Raw genomic sequence first — 16702 nt, 5'->3', positions numbered from 1 at the left:
CAGCTCGCCGTCGCGTGAAGCCATGTCGGCGACTCTCCTCTTGGAGCTCGAACTTATCGCCCTCTTGAGGTAGCGAGAGCACCCAAGGGCTTTGGATCTCAAACTGAGCGCCATGGAAACCCTTGTTTCTGCGATGACCTAGGGCACGCTGTGCTGGACGGTTTTGCTACTGCGTTTGCATGCCGATATATGATGTGAAATGGGTTGGGATGGACCCGGATGTGGGCCGAACCGGACAGGTCCCAGCGAGGCCCATGTCCGACCCCCTCTGTTCAGCAAGGCAGGCTGTGGGTCGCGCTGAGCCTTATGGTCGCTAGCCGTCCGCGGTGCGTCCGAGGGCTGGCATGACAACCCGTTCGGCCCGTCCCGTTAGCCCGCATAATTAATTTTAGGGCAATTTACATATTTATCCCTTAAAACTAATATTTGCATAACTACTCTCGAAATTATAGTATTCATAAAACTTATCCCAGTCTGAACTAGAAGAAACTACCCCTGTATTAAACGGTGTTAAACATGAAACTGATTATAGGTAATTTTACTCCTTCGCCCTTTTTCAAAAGAAGGAACAAAATAAAACTCTTCTCCCCCCAAAGAGTTGTTTTTGCTCCAAATTCTGCATCGTCTCTCGGACCTCCCCCCTCCAACCTCTTTATCCTCTACATTATTCTTCGCTCCCGCTGGTTTTCGATGAGGTCCTCTTGCGTGTCTTAGCTCTCGCTTGATCCAATTATGTAAGCAAAGAACTCTCCCCTCGTAAGGACCCTACACCACTCTTGATCAATTTCAATCGTAGATCTCAATCAGATAATTTTGAACTGTCCAATTTTATTGAATTCTAGATTTTCAGACACATGTCACATTCATTCTTTAAGTAAAAAGTCACGACTTGTTATACAATCTTTATTTGAAAATCAAGCTCTGGGTTGTAAATGTTGTTTCTATGGGTTTTCATAATGATTTGGGCTTTAAGAGAGAAAATTTATGGGCTTTATGGCATAATACCTTAAGGGTATCCATTAACCCATAATTTATCTCATAATCCTTCGTATAAAAGCTTTATTTTCTTCTCTCCTTCAAATATTAGGGCTGGGATTTTGGAGAGCTTGAAGGCCAAGAGAGAGAAGTTCTACACCCCAATGCAAATGTTCTTGCTTGTTAAACTTGTTATTTTAATATTCTAATTTATGGGTACTAGTATGCAAAATGTGTGTTGCACGTGATGCATGTTAAGAGACCATATAAGATGAAACATTTGAATGTCAACTAACATTTCAACATACCAATATTATTATTATTTATGAAACACTGATAGATATGAAAATCATGATTTGTTGAATCCATTGTCTTATTTTGGCAATTTCTTATGAAAACGAACGAGCATAACTAAGTGTCTTAAGTTTAATGCTTTGATTAATTTATTATTCCTCACTTATCAATTTGTTTTTCATGCTCTTAGTATTATTCATTGTTAGGCTTGCTATGCTCTTCCGCTTAGTGCCATGTCCTTGAAATCCTCATCTTCATCACCTTCGCCTACTATGATATCTTCTAACTTGTAAATCTCTTGAGTAGTTTTTCTTCCTTCCTTTCTTTTTTCCTCATCCCTCTTGTTCAACTTTACTAAGAAAATATATTGTTTATTACAACAATGCATCATTTTTTAGTACATTGGTGATAAATATTCCTACATTATATGTTTGGTTGATTAGTTTTTTTAAAATTATTTTATTAAAATAAGTTACTTTACATGCTGATAGTAATGCTTCCTTAGTATCTTTCCGTCTTCATCAAATGAATCTACGAACTCCTCAGGTGTACAACAAGTAAGAAGTTGGCTTCATAAAAAAAGGTAGCATGTGCTCTGTTGATATCATCTTTTACTTCCAATCGTATGAGATACCTTGTTTTAAAAAATGTTACTGCTATTGTTATTGTACAATGAAAAATAAAATTCTTTAACTTACTTGATTTTCCGTTCTGTGTCTTCCTTCTTGCATTTGTTGCATCTTGTTTTGTTGTCTTTGATGAATGCTTTCTTTTGCCAATTCTTGCATGTGGTGTAGTATGATGATTTCGGATTGATTATTAATGATATCTTCGCATTGAAGGTGCAAAACATATTCTTAAAAGATAATCTTTAGATTTTAGTTTCAAGGTTTATTCTTGTTTAGTTTTTAAGACTTCAATATAATAAAATTTTGTTTTATTCCTTAAATCTTTTATATTTTGTTACTAGTACCCGAAAACATTAAAAATTGATATAAAAATATTTCTCACCTTTTAAAGGATAAAAACACACTTGACTGACATGAATTCTAGAGCAAATATCCTTATAATATGCGAATGAGAAGGTGTTGATTCAAACAAAAGAAATTAAGATGGTAGAATAACATGCATTGTCCAAATTAGACATTAGCTGCTCCTTTAGGCAAACCAGATCATGGTTTGAGTAATTGTCAGATGCGTTTACATAATAGTTGCATTGGTGATATGCTAACAAAAAATAAATACTATAAGAGTAGTACAGAAAAATGTTAATTGCTTGATCATTAGAAGCTTAACTACTATGAACCCGAGAAAACCTTACAAATTTATTTGAAAAATGTGTCCTTATGAAAATAGATTTATGTTCTTCCTAAAGCAACAATCACAAGGTGGTATCAAATGGAATATATTATTAAATTCATATGATTGAATTGGTGCTATAAAAAATACAGCATAACATGATAAGTATTGCCCTTCGGAGGATATTATTAATTTAATATTTATGGATCCTCCATGTATGTTTTGTTAAACTTCTCATAGTCTCACGGTGATAATTTCCACCAATTTTTTCATGCAAAGGGTTATGAAGATCTCACATTCATAGTTTCAGCAAATTCATATTATGGATCTCTTCTATGCATGAGTTATATTGCAAGTTTCTAATAATATAATCTGATATCACTAAACAAATATAAATGCAGATTGCTTTCTCAAGAGTGTCAAGTTATATTCAGGTAGCTTGTACTCGAATTAAAAATTTATTCTGAAATGAACTTCGGCAATTCGATAACAACCATGTAATTACAAAATGTACGAAAACATACTCACATATAGGGAAAATCTGAATTTGAGTGAGACTATTTTCAAAACTAAATGTTTTAGTATAACACGATACAATGAAAATTTAAGTATACTAAAACTAAATGTTTTAGTATAACACGATACAATGAAAATTTAAGTATACTAAAACTAAATGTTTTAGTATAACATGAGAATAAATATATATTTTAGTGATTATTTGATAAATGTATATTTTTTGGAGAAATTCTAGAGTAACATGTATACATGAAATTATTAATTTAGAAACTCATCTATATAGATGTCATCACTTAAACCTCATGCATTATTATTATTGATGCCAGTTATCAAATAGGGGGTTTGCGGGATTATAGTGGTGTTTAGGTCCTCAAGCTCCTTCAAATGATTGGCTATGGGGCCCGCTATTCTTCCATGCACATGAAGAACTCGTAAGAGGCCAAAATTGGGTCCTGTGGTGGTTCCTCGATGATCAAGTTAGTGTTTGAGCTTGAGTGAATAAATCTATTTACCCTTTAAAAGAGGAAGTTCTTGAAAAACTTTCTCAACCCCAAAATACCCTTCAACTATTATAAATATAACAAATTTACACATTCTTATCGTTACACAGAGTTAAGAAATCGGGTGCCCTAGCCTTCGTTCCTTTCATTCTCCACTCCTTCGGTTACGAAATTGCTCCTTCGGTTACGCTTCTTCACCGGCGACACCATCCCACTTTCTTAACTCATCAATTGCCAACGATGTGTATTATTATCCTCATCATCACCGTTACCCCACTGCCATCATCTCCTCAATTCTCAGATTTTGGGCATCGGCTACGATCACGAAGGAGAATCAATGACGAATGTATGATTTGATCCTTTTCTATTTTACTTATGATTTTTAAATTTCTTTCTCTGTGCTACGATGCAGCCTTTTCCTTTGCGTCTCCACCTTTTTATTACGACGAAAGTTCGCTTCCACCGGAAATTGTTTTCCTCATCGCCTGAGTATCAAAATCCGGTGACAACTCATGCCCTTTATTGCATAATATTTTTTATTTCTGCTATGATATTTTTCTACAATGTCTGTTTCTACATTCGAAAACTATTAATCAAGAAAAGTACTGAAAAATAACATTAGCTATGATAGTTTTTCATGAATTATTTATAGGATTAAGGATATTTTTCTACATATTAAATTTCAATTTTGTTTATTTGATTATGTATTTTATATGATTGAATTGAAACAGAAAAACAGACACTTTTTAGACTGAAGCACTTTAAAAAGCTTGGTGTGATATTTGGATATGTAAATTTCTTAGATTTCAGATAAAATTAGGTATGATACTTGTATATGTGTATGTTCTTAGATTTTAAATAAAATTAGATACTTTATAGTTAGTATCAAGTGAATTATTGAGAACTTGCATTAGTCTAAGATTGTTTACAGCATATACTATCACATTTAATATGATGATATTCTATTTTTTAAGTGGTTTTGTTGACCTTCATCAATTGTGATGATTAGAACGCTAAAAGGAATTCCAGACATTAATTTGGTCATTACTTGTTTTTTTAACAATATAAACTGAGATTCATTCTTCGGCCAAGAGTTCGAGTTATAACAAATCTTATTGGGCCAAAAATATGAGTAAAGGATGATAACTTACAAAAAATTCTCTGGCCGGTTATGATTTATTCTTCAAAAAAAGAAGAAAATATTAGCATCTTAATTTCTAGATGAGCTTAGATATTATTTTTTGACTTACAGAAAATCTGGTATATATCCTCTGTTGTACTCAGTTTTACAATGAGTATACCATCAATCATCGTATGTCCAATTAGCACAAGTTTTCTCTGAGGATATTTACGTTCTATTCATTAGAATTTACTTTTTTTTCTTGCACTGCAATTAGTTTTTATGGCAATTGATATTTTTCTAATTTTTTTAGTTTTCATGCATTATTTACAGGATTAAGGATTTGGAGGTTGTTGACTCGCCCATCTATCAAGGTAAATTTTAATATTTAATATACATTACTTTGGTTGCTCAATATATTATAACATTACTATATGATTGTTGGCACCATTACTTTTATTGTATGTGTTTGTGTGATTTGTGAGATACTGAGTATGTTTAGTGAGAAACAACCTTGTTCTTTCCCTCACGCTTGTGTTCTGAAGTCTCTAATTATCTCTTCTTACTATGAATTCGTGTACTATACCTTATGTTGGTTGAAGTTTAAATATAAACCTTGTATCACCTTTGTATGTACTATATTTGATTTGCATTGTAATGTACTGACCATCTTGATCCATACAATATAATTGTTACTCTTGTTGTACTTATGTGTTATTATTCTATGTGCTTGTGTCTATTGCATTTATTGATGCTCTCATACCACTACTCTATAACTTATGTCCTTCTTCTATACTGTACATTTACTAAAATGTGATGCTCTGTTGTAAGTATTAACTACTGCTTAACTCTCACTTCTAACTACTATCAATGTGTTGTATCTGATATTTCTGCTCCTCTGACTGTTTAACTGATGTGTTCACATGAATTGTGTATTACATGTTGTACTACTATGCTAAACTATCGTGCTTATGTTATTAACCTGTTGATGCTTTGTGCCTTTGACTGTATTATCATCGATTGTTTGTTATTCTACCTATTTTCTCGATACATTATATGTTCTATCCTCTCTTTGTTATGTGTGTTTTCATGTGTTTGTTTTTTCTTACTATTATTGTAATACTTTATGTCTACTGCTATTGTGATATCCTACTATGATCTATGATTTATGTTGTTTTCGAATGTTGACTACATATTGTTATTGATCTGGTCTACATCTTGCCCTTTTAATTGTTATTTCATTTTGCAACATGCCTTTTCTGTTACATTTGATCTGTTATAAACTATATGATGTAATGTGTTTATTACTATCTCCCTGTCTGTGTTATCTTACATTGCCGTTAACATGTGATCTTTATTATTTGCTATATTACTGTGTTTATTCTGTTTTCTCCTTCTGTCTCTACATTTGGTGTTGTCTAATGCTGTCTTAACGAACTATCTTGTTGTCATCTCACTCAATTTTACTACCTACTATTATTATTGCTTTGATACCACTTTGTGTTGTACTGAAATGTGTGTCCATTGTGTGTTGCTTTCTCTATGTGTTTTTATTTTTTTGTCTTGTGCTGGTTACATGCTGCTATTTTTCTCTATTACATATTATTGAATACACATATATTGAACATATTAATAACAAACTAAATATCAAAAACAAACATGAGAAAGCTGAATCAAGACTAAAACAGTAATAAGAAAGAGTTTAACAATGCGTACAAAATCAACTATAACGAACAAAAATACGAAAATACAAGGGCACAAAAGTACAAATAGATAAAGTCTATCGAGGATATAAATAATAATCATCTACCCTTTAAAAGAGAGAGTTCTAGAAAAACTTTCCCTTGCCCAAAATACCCTTCAACTATTGTATATATTACAAATTTATACCTTATTGTTTCACAAATCAAGAGCCGAAAGCCTTCGTTCCTTTCATTCTCCACCATGTCGGTTACGAATTTGCTCTAGCAGCCACCTTCAGTTACGCTTCTGCTCCGGCAATATCGTCCAACTTTCTTAAATCATCAATTGCCAACGATGAGTATTATTATCCTCATCATCACCACACCCCTTCTGCCATCTTCTCCTTACTTCTCAGATTTTGGGCATCGGTTACGATCACGAAAGAGACTCATTGATGAAGGTATGATTTGATCATTTTCTATATTTTTCTTATGATTTTTAAATTTCTTTCTCTGTGCTCCGACGCAATATTTTCCTTTGTGTTTCCACCTTTTTATTACGACGGAAGTTCACTTCCACCAGAAATTGTTTTAAATATCTCAAAGTTATCAAAAATATATTTCAACTGGATTTCCATTATTATTTTATATTAGTTTTTAAAATAATTATCATATTTGTTTTATTTACATTTATTGAATCAATTCTTTTATTTTTACATATATATATAAACTGTAATTATAACTAACTAAATTTTTAAAAATATACAGGCATAATATGACACCTTTACGGGAAAAATAACTAACATCTTAAATAGGCATGAGACTTGGTACTACTCTTGTAAAGGCTGCAACAAAAAGGTTGAAAAATCTATTTATGACAAATGTTAAAATTGCCAAAATACAACTGAAGACGGTATACCAAGGTAAATTGCTATCAATTACTCATAAAAGAAAAATATAAAAATTAATTATGAAAATATCATCTAATGCACAATGAAAATACAAAATGTAGGTATATAGTTAAAGTCATAGTTGAAGATGAGACGGATTCTGCAAGAGTGACACTTTTTGACGTAGCAGAAACTCTTATAGGATGCAAGGCATAAAAATTCATGGCTGATATAAAAGAGGTAACTTCTTACTTTATTATATTTTAAACATATAAAACCATATGTTTCATGTATAATTAATTAATTGTTTCCTCATTTAAACAGAAAAATAATCAGAGTTCGTTATTCCAAAAGTTTGTGCTAAACATTGGAAAGACATACACGTTCTTTGTGAAGTTAGATGAAAACTTAAAGGATGAACGTGCACAAAGAAAGATAATAGCACAAGAAATTCAACTCCAAGAAGACAACACAATCAACATTGAAGACGATGATGCAGTTCTTGAATTACCAAAAAAGAAGATAAAGGTCGAGAAGGAATGATCAATGGAAAAAAAATTTAACATGAACAATTTTAAATTTTCAATACATTTACAATTATGTTGAAGGAATTTTATTTATCTTTTCGTATGCTTTTATGAGGATTAACTTATGAATGTTATTTGTTATTTATCTTTTCGTATGCTTTTATGAGGATTAACTTATGAATGTTATTTGTTAGAACAATTTATGAATTATAACCATATGCTATGAGGATTAACTTATGAATGTTATTTGTTAGAACAATTTATGAATTATAACCATATGCACATATAGTTATCTCATAAATATTGCATGGTTTGATTTTTTTGGCAGATATTAGCTTAAACTTATCGCTCAATTATGTCAAGCTAAATACATATTTAACAAATACTTGACTTTATTACTTTTAAAATGCATTTGAAATATTTTTGGGTTATCTCGACACAATGTTATGTTGATGAGTCTTTGAAAAAAAAGGATTCAAATCATGGACAAATTCTATAAGATGTTATTCAAAAGTGTAATGCCAAATATTTCTGTATGATGGCTTTCATGTGTGTTGATTGACTGAGATCTATGTCCATCGTCCGCATCTTTGTTCTGAGCTCCCTCCTAGCAAAATCTGGACTAAGAAATCTGGACTCTATGCCTATCGTCTGCAACTTTGTTTTGAGCTCCCTCCTTGCGAAAGGTATAAAAAATATACATTTGTTTGTTAATTTTATTTCTTTATTAACAATCAATTTCAATATACATACCATTTGTTTTCACTGATAACAAAGTGTTTTGTGGGATAAGTTCAATAGCCATAGACTGGATTATACACGACCACATCTCATTGAGCTGACGTACTCAACACGAATTGTCATCATAAATCTCACCTTCAGAAACTTTCTTTTTTGGAATATCCAACCAGTTTATTGTAGGTTTTTTTTCCCCTTGTATCTTTTAGGACTTGATCACCTCTATATTTAAATCTACTTGTTGATGCACGAGTGAAAGTTTAATATAATACGACAGACTTGAGACTATTATTGCTGGATTAAGAGCCAAGTCTTTCTCCAAAATGTCATAATCATTGGCCTGCTTGATTATTCAAACACAATTGTAATAGATCCAGGTTAGTTTCATAAAACATTTTTAGTACATTGCATAATATATTAATTTTTTGCCTTTAAACATATAGCATTTTATATAAGTAACAATAATAATAATAATATATGTCTTTTGTTTTAGATAGAAAAAATTATTGTGTTTCTCATTTAAGCATTAATAATTAATTTAGAAGTTAATGGTCTATTTGACTGTATTTTTGTCTCTGATAAATTCATCATTAATACGTGTTTCATAGGTGATTTTCTTAAGCTTTAGCATTGAAATTTTGTTAGCCATATCAAATGTGATTATAGAATAAACTTAGAGATGCAAAAACTGCATCAAATGATTGCAGGATCATCTACCTTCTGGTGACTTTTGCCTTATAATGTCGTTATTGTTTGCAACTTTATTTTTACACAGAAAAATTTCCTCGCATAAGGTTTACAGGTTTTGGCACCGTGCTTTCCCTATAATAAGCTGAAAGTTACTTTAGGGAATGCATTCTCAACTGTGTGATTTGCTAAAGTTTTTGGTTCAATGATTCTTTGTATACAAGTGGAATTATATCTCCTTGTTTATAGTTATGCATTTTTCTTATATTCTATGCCAGCATATGGAATTTATTTGTTGGCAGACTGATTTGCTATATGCTGAGGTTTTTGCATACGTTTCTTGTGTCTTACTTACATTTTAGTTTGTGATGGTTAAGCTAAGAGAACTCAAACTAGGACAATTCCTGGACTCACCTATCCCAGGGATGGATGAAGCAATTGCAATCTCAAATGTATGATATTTTAGTCAAGTTGTTAAACATAAATTGTTTTGTTAATTTTATTTTATTTTATTTATATATTCTTAAAAAACTATTACACATGTGATGATGACAAGCGGGCAACAAGCTGTGCCGCTAATCCTTTCTGAATTACAAAACCCAACCTACGAAACACATACTCAGCGGATCCTGCTGCCGTCACATTCTTATTCAAGAATTTTTGTACTCTCCTGAGGAACTCTACTGCATCAGCTGTAAGGAAACCAAATGTATCGAAAGCGAACGGGATGAAGCTGTGGTGGTTGTCCTTGCAAGCTTGATCATGTTTGCCCACATTTGCCTCTGCTGCTCTTTTCGCTACATGCCCAACCTTGAACTCTCCATTACCAAACCCCACCAACGGAGACACCCCTGTGAGATCAACACAAGCGTGCTCCCCCCATTCCAATTGTAGACAAGAACTTGCGTTTTTTAAAAAAAACTTGCGTTTATTTTATTTTTAAAAAAAACTTGCGTTTTTTATGCCTGTGAGATTTTTTTTCTAGGTTTGCAATTTGTTGAATCACAAGAAACCTATGTTATTTATAGCTGAATTGCCTTTGGGTAATATGCAGCAAAGTAAAACAGAGACAAGCATTATCAATGACAAAGATGTTCTTTGAATGTATGATGATCAAGGACAACCAGAACAAAAAGATACTATTTAAGAGGTTCAACAAATTATTGTGTATTGATATATGTTCTAACCATAGAAGAAAATTTTAGTGAGAGCATTTTTATCAGACATGCCCTAATAATTGTCTTTGTAATGTGTGACACGCAAATAAAATTCAGACATGCAACATGACCTAGATTTTGATCCCCGTCATCTTCATTTATCAGTTGTGCATAACATTCTAGCTTTTCAGATGTACAGTAAGTACATATTTCCTGACTATATTGATTTTCGTTCTGCTATTTCTTTGGAAGTATTGTTTTCCATTTGTTAGTTTCTAATTTAAATTAGTCTTATATGTACCTTACTGATGCAATTCCATTCTCATATTTTTGTTAGGGCCATACTCTTAGGCCTTTGTCCTTGCCTAGCTTTTTGGATGCATCCATTTACAAACTCTTGAAGGTATGAGTTCTAGAAAGAGATCACCTGTTAAGTCCTTTAAACTGAATCTTATATGACTTGAAACTTTTACTGGATAACCATTAGTTATTTAATTTATAAGTCTGCTACTTCTCATGTTGTTTTTCCCCTCTTGAGAGAGAACTACGTTTTGTCTTTTACTGCGGTCAACCTTTTATTTTATATTCTTCCACATTGTAATTCCTCTTTTAAATGAATGTGGTTATCTATTTTACTTCTTTATTGGCTAATCTCTATATGCTGTCAGAAGACCATAATTACATAACAAATTCACAAAGCATATTTTTGAATGTGGTAGTACATGTGCCTAAATATTTATTGTGTAACTCTCCATCTTGAACACTTTCTTCTCTTTCCTCATGTGAACTACAACAGCCTTATCAAAAAAGTTTAAAAGGTCACTAAGCATCTTCATTATTTAGAAAAACCTACCAGACAATATTTTAAATGTTGCAATGCTTTGACATATTACATTTTAACAATAATTTTCTTAACCTGTAAAATTAGACTTCACTTAATTGAATCTCTCTGTTTGTGTACGTCATAGGAAACAACTTGGAGGAAAACTTGGAAGCTCTTTGCAAAGTGATCTCGGAGTGAATACTCTTGGTGATCTTCTTAATTTCTCTGAAGAAAAGTTATAAGAGCTTTATGACATTATCACAGGGTTGGTGACTTGGTTTATTTACCATGATTGAAGGATATGTTTGTATAACATGTATGTTCAATTTTACTTATATACCAAAATTTAAAGAATTAAGTATTTAGCAAGTAAATTGTTTAAATCATGTGCGTTATCTACCAGATAAATGAGCAACTTGTGGAGCAAGAGCAATGCTTTTATTCTACTCTGATATTATGTTGCTTATTTACATAACATTTTGAATCCATTCACAAGTATTTTAATCACAGGAATTGTACAATGTCATAAACAGCATTATTTCAGATACTACATTATAAAATGATTTAGTACATGTACTCGTTAGTTTGCTTCCATTATTGCTTTTGAAATACATGTATTACCAGTGAAATTTAAGATAAAATATATTAACTTCTAACATTAAAAAAACAAAGATAATCCAAGATTATGATTCAAGGAAAACCATCCCAAATAAAAAAAATCGCCAAACAAAATAGATGTACTAACGCATAATTGATCACTAAATATAATTTTATTGTTCAAACATTATGAATTTTTAGCTTCTGTTCATATGTGGGCTATATTGTTTACATTCAATAAATTTAATTATTTTTTGGAAAAATTGCTTCTAGGCCCCAAATTTATATTTTCAATGTGCCCCAGCCCCTCCTACTTTTTTTAATGTTCTTTAGCCCCTCCTTTTTGAAAAAAATGTGTCCAAGCCCCTCCATCACTCCTCCATCATGATTCCAGCTCATTTCAGCAGTTGATTAGACATGCCAGCTCATGATTAGACATATTAGCTGACTTAAATCCCAAATTTACCCTCCTTTTCTCATGTCAGTGGATGTTAACTCTTTTCTGTAACATGTTAACTCTTTTCTATAACATGTTAACTCTTTTCTGTAACATGTTAACTCTTTTCTGTAACATGTTAACTCTTTTCTGTAACATGTTAACTCTTTTCTGTAACATGTTAACTCTTTTCTGTAACATGTTAACTCTTTTCTGTAACATGTTAACTCTTTTTTGTAGGAGGGGGAGGGAGGGGGGGGTAGGGGGAGGGGAGGGAGGCGGGGGAGGAGAAGGAGGTGTAGGGGGAGGGGAGGGAGGCGGGGCGGGGGCAGAGGGGGAACGGAGGAGGAGGAGGGGGGTGTAGGGGAGGGTAAAATGGGGATTGTGTATGGAGTTTGCATGAGAACTTGGGGAGATGGACTTTTAATAATTTTTTCAAAAAGGGGGGCTGCAGCACATGTTTGAGGGGGGGGGGGGCTAAGGCACATTGAAAATATGAATTTGGGGCCTTGAAGCAATTTTTCCGAATTATAATTTAAAATAAATTTAAAAATTTTACCACGTGCATTGCACGTGCAATCCAACTAGTATAAGATAAGTGATGAAGTTAATCCAGAGCTTCAGAGTTGCATGGAGCAGAAGAAGTTACATCATACAATACATCTTCTTTTTATATATAGCAAATCAGAAGAGCAAAAAGGTAACTTGGGCCGAGTCCAGGCAAGCAGCTGACTTGGCAGGTGTCTTATAGGTGTCGACTATAGACGAGGATGATTCATCCAAATAGTTAGTGCAAAGGCGACAATAGTTGCTTGGTGCTAACTAGCTCTGATGATTCATAAAGACTATAGGGGCTAATGTAAAACCACAGAAAAAATTGAGTTAATGATTGATAAATTGAATTAATATGTGATTAATTATTATAAGTGGATATTTATTATGATAAATATCATTAAATAATGTATGAGTACACTGACAAGTATTTTGAGCATAAACAAGTTCATACATGAGAAGGAAACGAGTCGAAACATGCACAATGGCCAAAAGAGTAAAAAACTAGAAATTTCCAGCTCGGTCGACCGTCACGGTCGACCGCAGCTCGGTTGACTGCGAAACCTGTATGATGTTTTTCCTATTTTGAGTTGGTTTCTGATTTTCAAAGCCCACATCCGTTTTCTTTGTTATATATCATGTAAACACGAATTTTCAGTATTCTAAACACCCTAGCAGCCACCAAACTCCCCTATAAAGCCTAATTTGATTTTTGAGAAAGATTTGAAGGCTTTTGAGCGGGATTTCAGATTATTTTAGGTTTACAACTTGGAGATCAACTTTGAAACTTGTCACGCCCCGACGTATTAGATTAAAGAGAATAAATAAAAATAAATATTCTTCCTCAACCTAATATGCTAAGCATCAAGAAATAAATGTAAAGGCACAAGTCCCCGATCATAGTTAGCAAGAATATAATAGACAACTCAGAATGGAAAAGAGACATATCACAAATAGAACATCATCCAAGACACAGAGTTTGGGTCAAACATGGCCTTATTACAAAACAGTCTAAAAAGTACTAAAGAAATATAAAAATACATCGTTCAACATGAATAGAAAGGAAGTATTGTAAAAGAATAAACTAAGGACCATCAAATAACTAAGGAAATATCTAAGCTTCAACTTGTTCTTCTGCTCCGTCTGCAAAGCACTCTTGCTAAGAATCCTCTGGCTCCTGTACGATTTTGAACTGAGGCTGTATGTCTCCTAAATCTGACATACACCAGAGAAAATAGGCGTACGTCAGTGTGCATGTCACATGACAAGATCCCATAAGGGAGAAATAGAAATGGTCGAATGACCAAGGCAAGAACATGTAATAATAATAATAGAAGTATGGTATTAAACTTCTAATAATTTAAATGCAATCTACCACTATAATATAATAATCAGAAGAATCCAAGAAAATCAACCAAGTAACAAGTCGATCATGCAGCTAGCGATCAGAATAATCATCCAAGTAACAAGGTCATACAACTAGATGGAATTAATACTTAAAAATCTACAACAAGAGACGTAGTACGTCGAGCGAAATAATCTAAACAAGGAAACACTCATGTATATACAATATGTCTCAAAATTATAGATAATTAAATATTAATCCCGATCTATGTATGAAAAGAAATATAACTGGCCTACATCTCACAAGAATTCATACTTAGCCAAGAAACAAGGTCATGTAACTAGCCATCCTATAACAGGTCACTGGTCCATATCTCACACAGAGTCAATGCTCATATCATCAGATAACTGACTGTTCACAAATATCCTACGTGCATCCAATACCGCTACACAAACTTGGTCAGAGGACTACACGTAATCCGTTTTCAGCCTGGTCCGGACTCAAGCTAAACTCGGGTGAATATCAAACTCACGGACCAAAGTAACGACACTGATCCACTTTGACCCAACAAACCAACCACAGTGCCGATACTGATCCACTCGTGTGAGCCTGTAAGATATATCAACAGCCTTATCCGATTACATGAACATAGACTTTTCCACCCCAACATCTCTTGTATTTCTAAGTTAACAACACACAAGCCTCTAGGTCTTATTCATGTCACACAAGTTACTATAGTCATAAACTCCTAACGATTCTCAATCACAACAAGGAACAATCAATGCAACTAATCATTTACAATAATATCATGACATATTAGATAATCAAAATTAAGAATTATAAATCATAAACAACGTCTACATAATTCAGAAAATAATCTTTTTCTAAATTAATTCATTTTAAATTATTTCTCTTAACAATTAATCTAAAAAATTCCTTTTTCAAAATAAATTCCTTTAAATTATTTATAATTATTCTAAAAATAATTCTTTTTCCAAAATAACTTCTTCTAATTTATCATAATTTTCCTCAAATGATTTCATTGCCATAAATAATTCTTCTATACATATCTATCTATAGTCTACATATAAATTACAATGAACAACGCCTAATGTAATATTTCTTCTATACATATTTTTCATCCACCATATGTTCACATAAACAATACCTAGCATGACAGAAACTTATGCAAGCCCAATGAACAAAACCGGTCCCAAAATCAACAGAAACCAAATTTCTTTTTAAAATTTTCTCAACATGTGTCTTATATGCTTGCCACAGTGACAAATTTATCATAATTTGTTCTTATGCTTCCCACGGAAACCCAAAATCAACGTGTGTCTTATACTTGTCACAAAATTTCTCAACATGTGTCATGCTTGCCACAAAACCCCAAAATCAACCAAAAGTGATTCTCCATGTCTGTTCTCAAGATCTTCATTTATCATATAACTTTTCAGAAATATAACTAAAAAATCACAAAATAATTAGAAGTTAAAGCCATAAGCAGGATATCAGATCTCCCCAAATTTGGTCAAAGAACGTACCTCGACGGTGACAAATTCAAACACGACGTCGCTGCAAGGAGGCGTCAGAAGTTGCCACAAATACTGCCGACGACGAGAGGGAGGTCGCTGGAAGAACGCGATGGAAGAAGAGACGCTGCAAGAATGCGATGGGAGGGTGAGAGGGTGATGGAGAAGAAAGAAGGAGAAGAGATCGCTGGAAGAACGCGGTGGAAGAAGAGACGCTGGAAGAAGGATCTAGGGCAAGATTACCTCCATCTTGTTCCAGCAAGCAATCTGGGCTAATTTTGAGGGTGGGGTCTAAGAGGTATTTATATAGTTGGGGTAATTTTAGGAAAAGTGGAGTATTTGTTCCACAATTATCCTAGCAAACCAATAACACTATAAAGCTGAATCCATACCCAATGACCCGAATGAATAACATCAAAAAGTGTTAGCATTGACAAGTCACTATATGCAATTTTCATTAGTCCAAACATGCCTGGTTCCCAAGCTTTTTTTTTTCCCCTTTCTTGCCAAACATCGTAAAATGTTGGGAATGTAAACTTGAGATGATGCTGTCCCATGATTCTCGAGACACGACAAAACAAACCCCAAATAATAAGCCCACAACTAGAAAAGATCTCATCTAAATTTCACAGGAGAATCGTCCGCGTCCTGGAGGATGGATGACCTCATGGTGTGCGCATCGCGGCCACATTCCTCCTCCTCGTCTACCCGCCTACACGCCTACTGAAGAGAGGGAAAACAATAATACACGGTCAAAGCTCTCAACTCGCAGCAGCAATCTCTAGCCCCCCCCCCATCCCTTTTCTCCTGTTGATGGAATCCCAGGTCCTCCCCTTCTCCAGAACCCCGACCGCCCTCGTGAATCGCCGACGCCCCCAATCCCTATTATCCCCGACGAAACCCATCGAATTCCCTTTCCTCCCTCGCCTCTCTCTCCTTCCCCCTTCGTCAGAATCAAGGCCCCCATAACCTCTCTCCCCCTAAACCCTCGCCTCCCCCTCCCTCCCCGGGCTTCGTCATGCTCCCACG

This window comes from Asparagus officinalis, chromosome 8 (genome assembly GCF_001876935.1).
Source record: "Asparagus officinalis chromosome 8, Aspof.V1, whole genome shotgun sequence".
Taxonomy (NCBI): Eukaryota; Viridiplantae; Streptophyta; class Magnoliopsida; order Asparagales; family Asparagaceae; genus Asparagus; species Asparagus officinalis.
The sequence above is the reverse complement of the archived record's forward strand: the minus strand, read 5'-3'. Positions refer to the sequence as shown.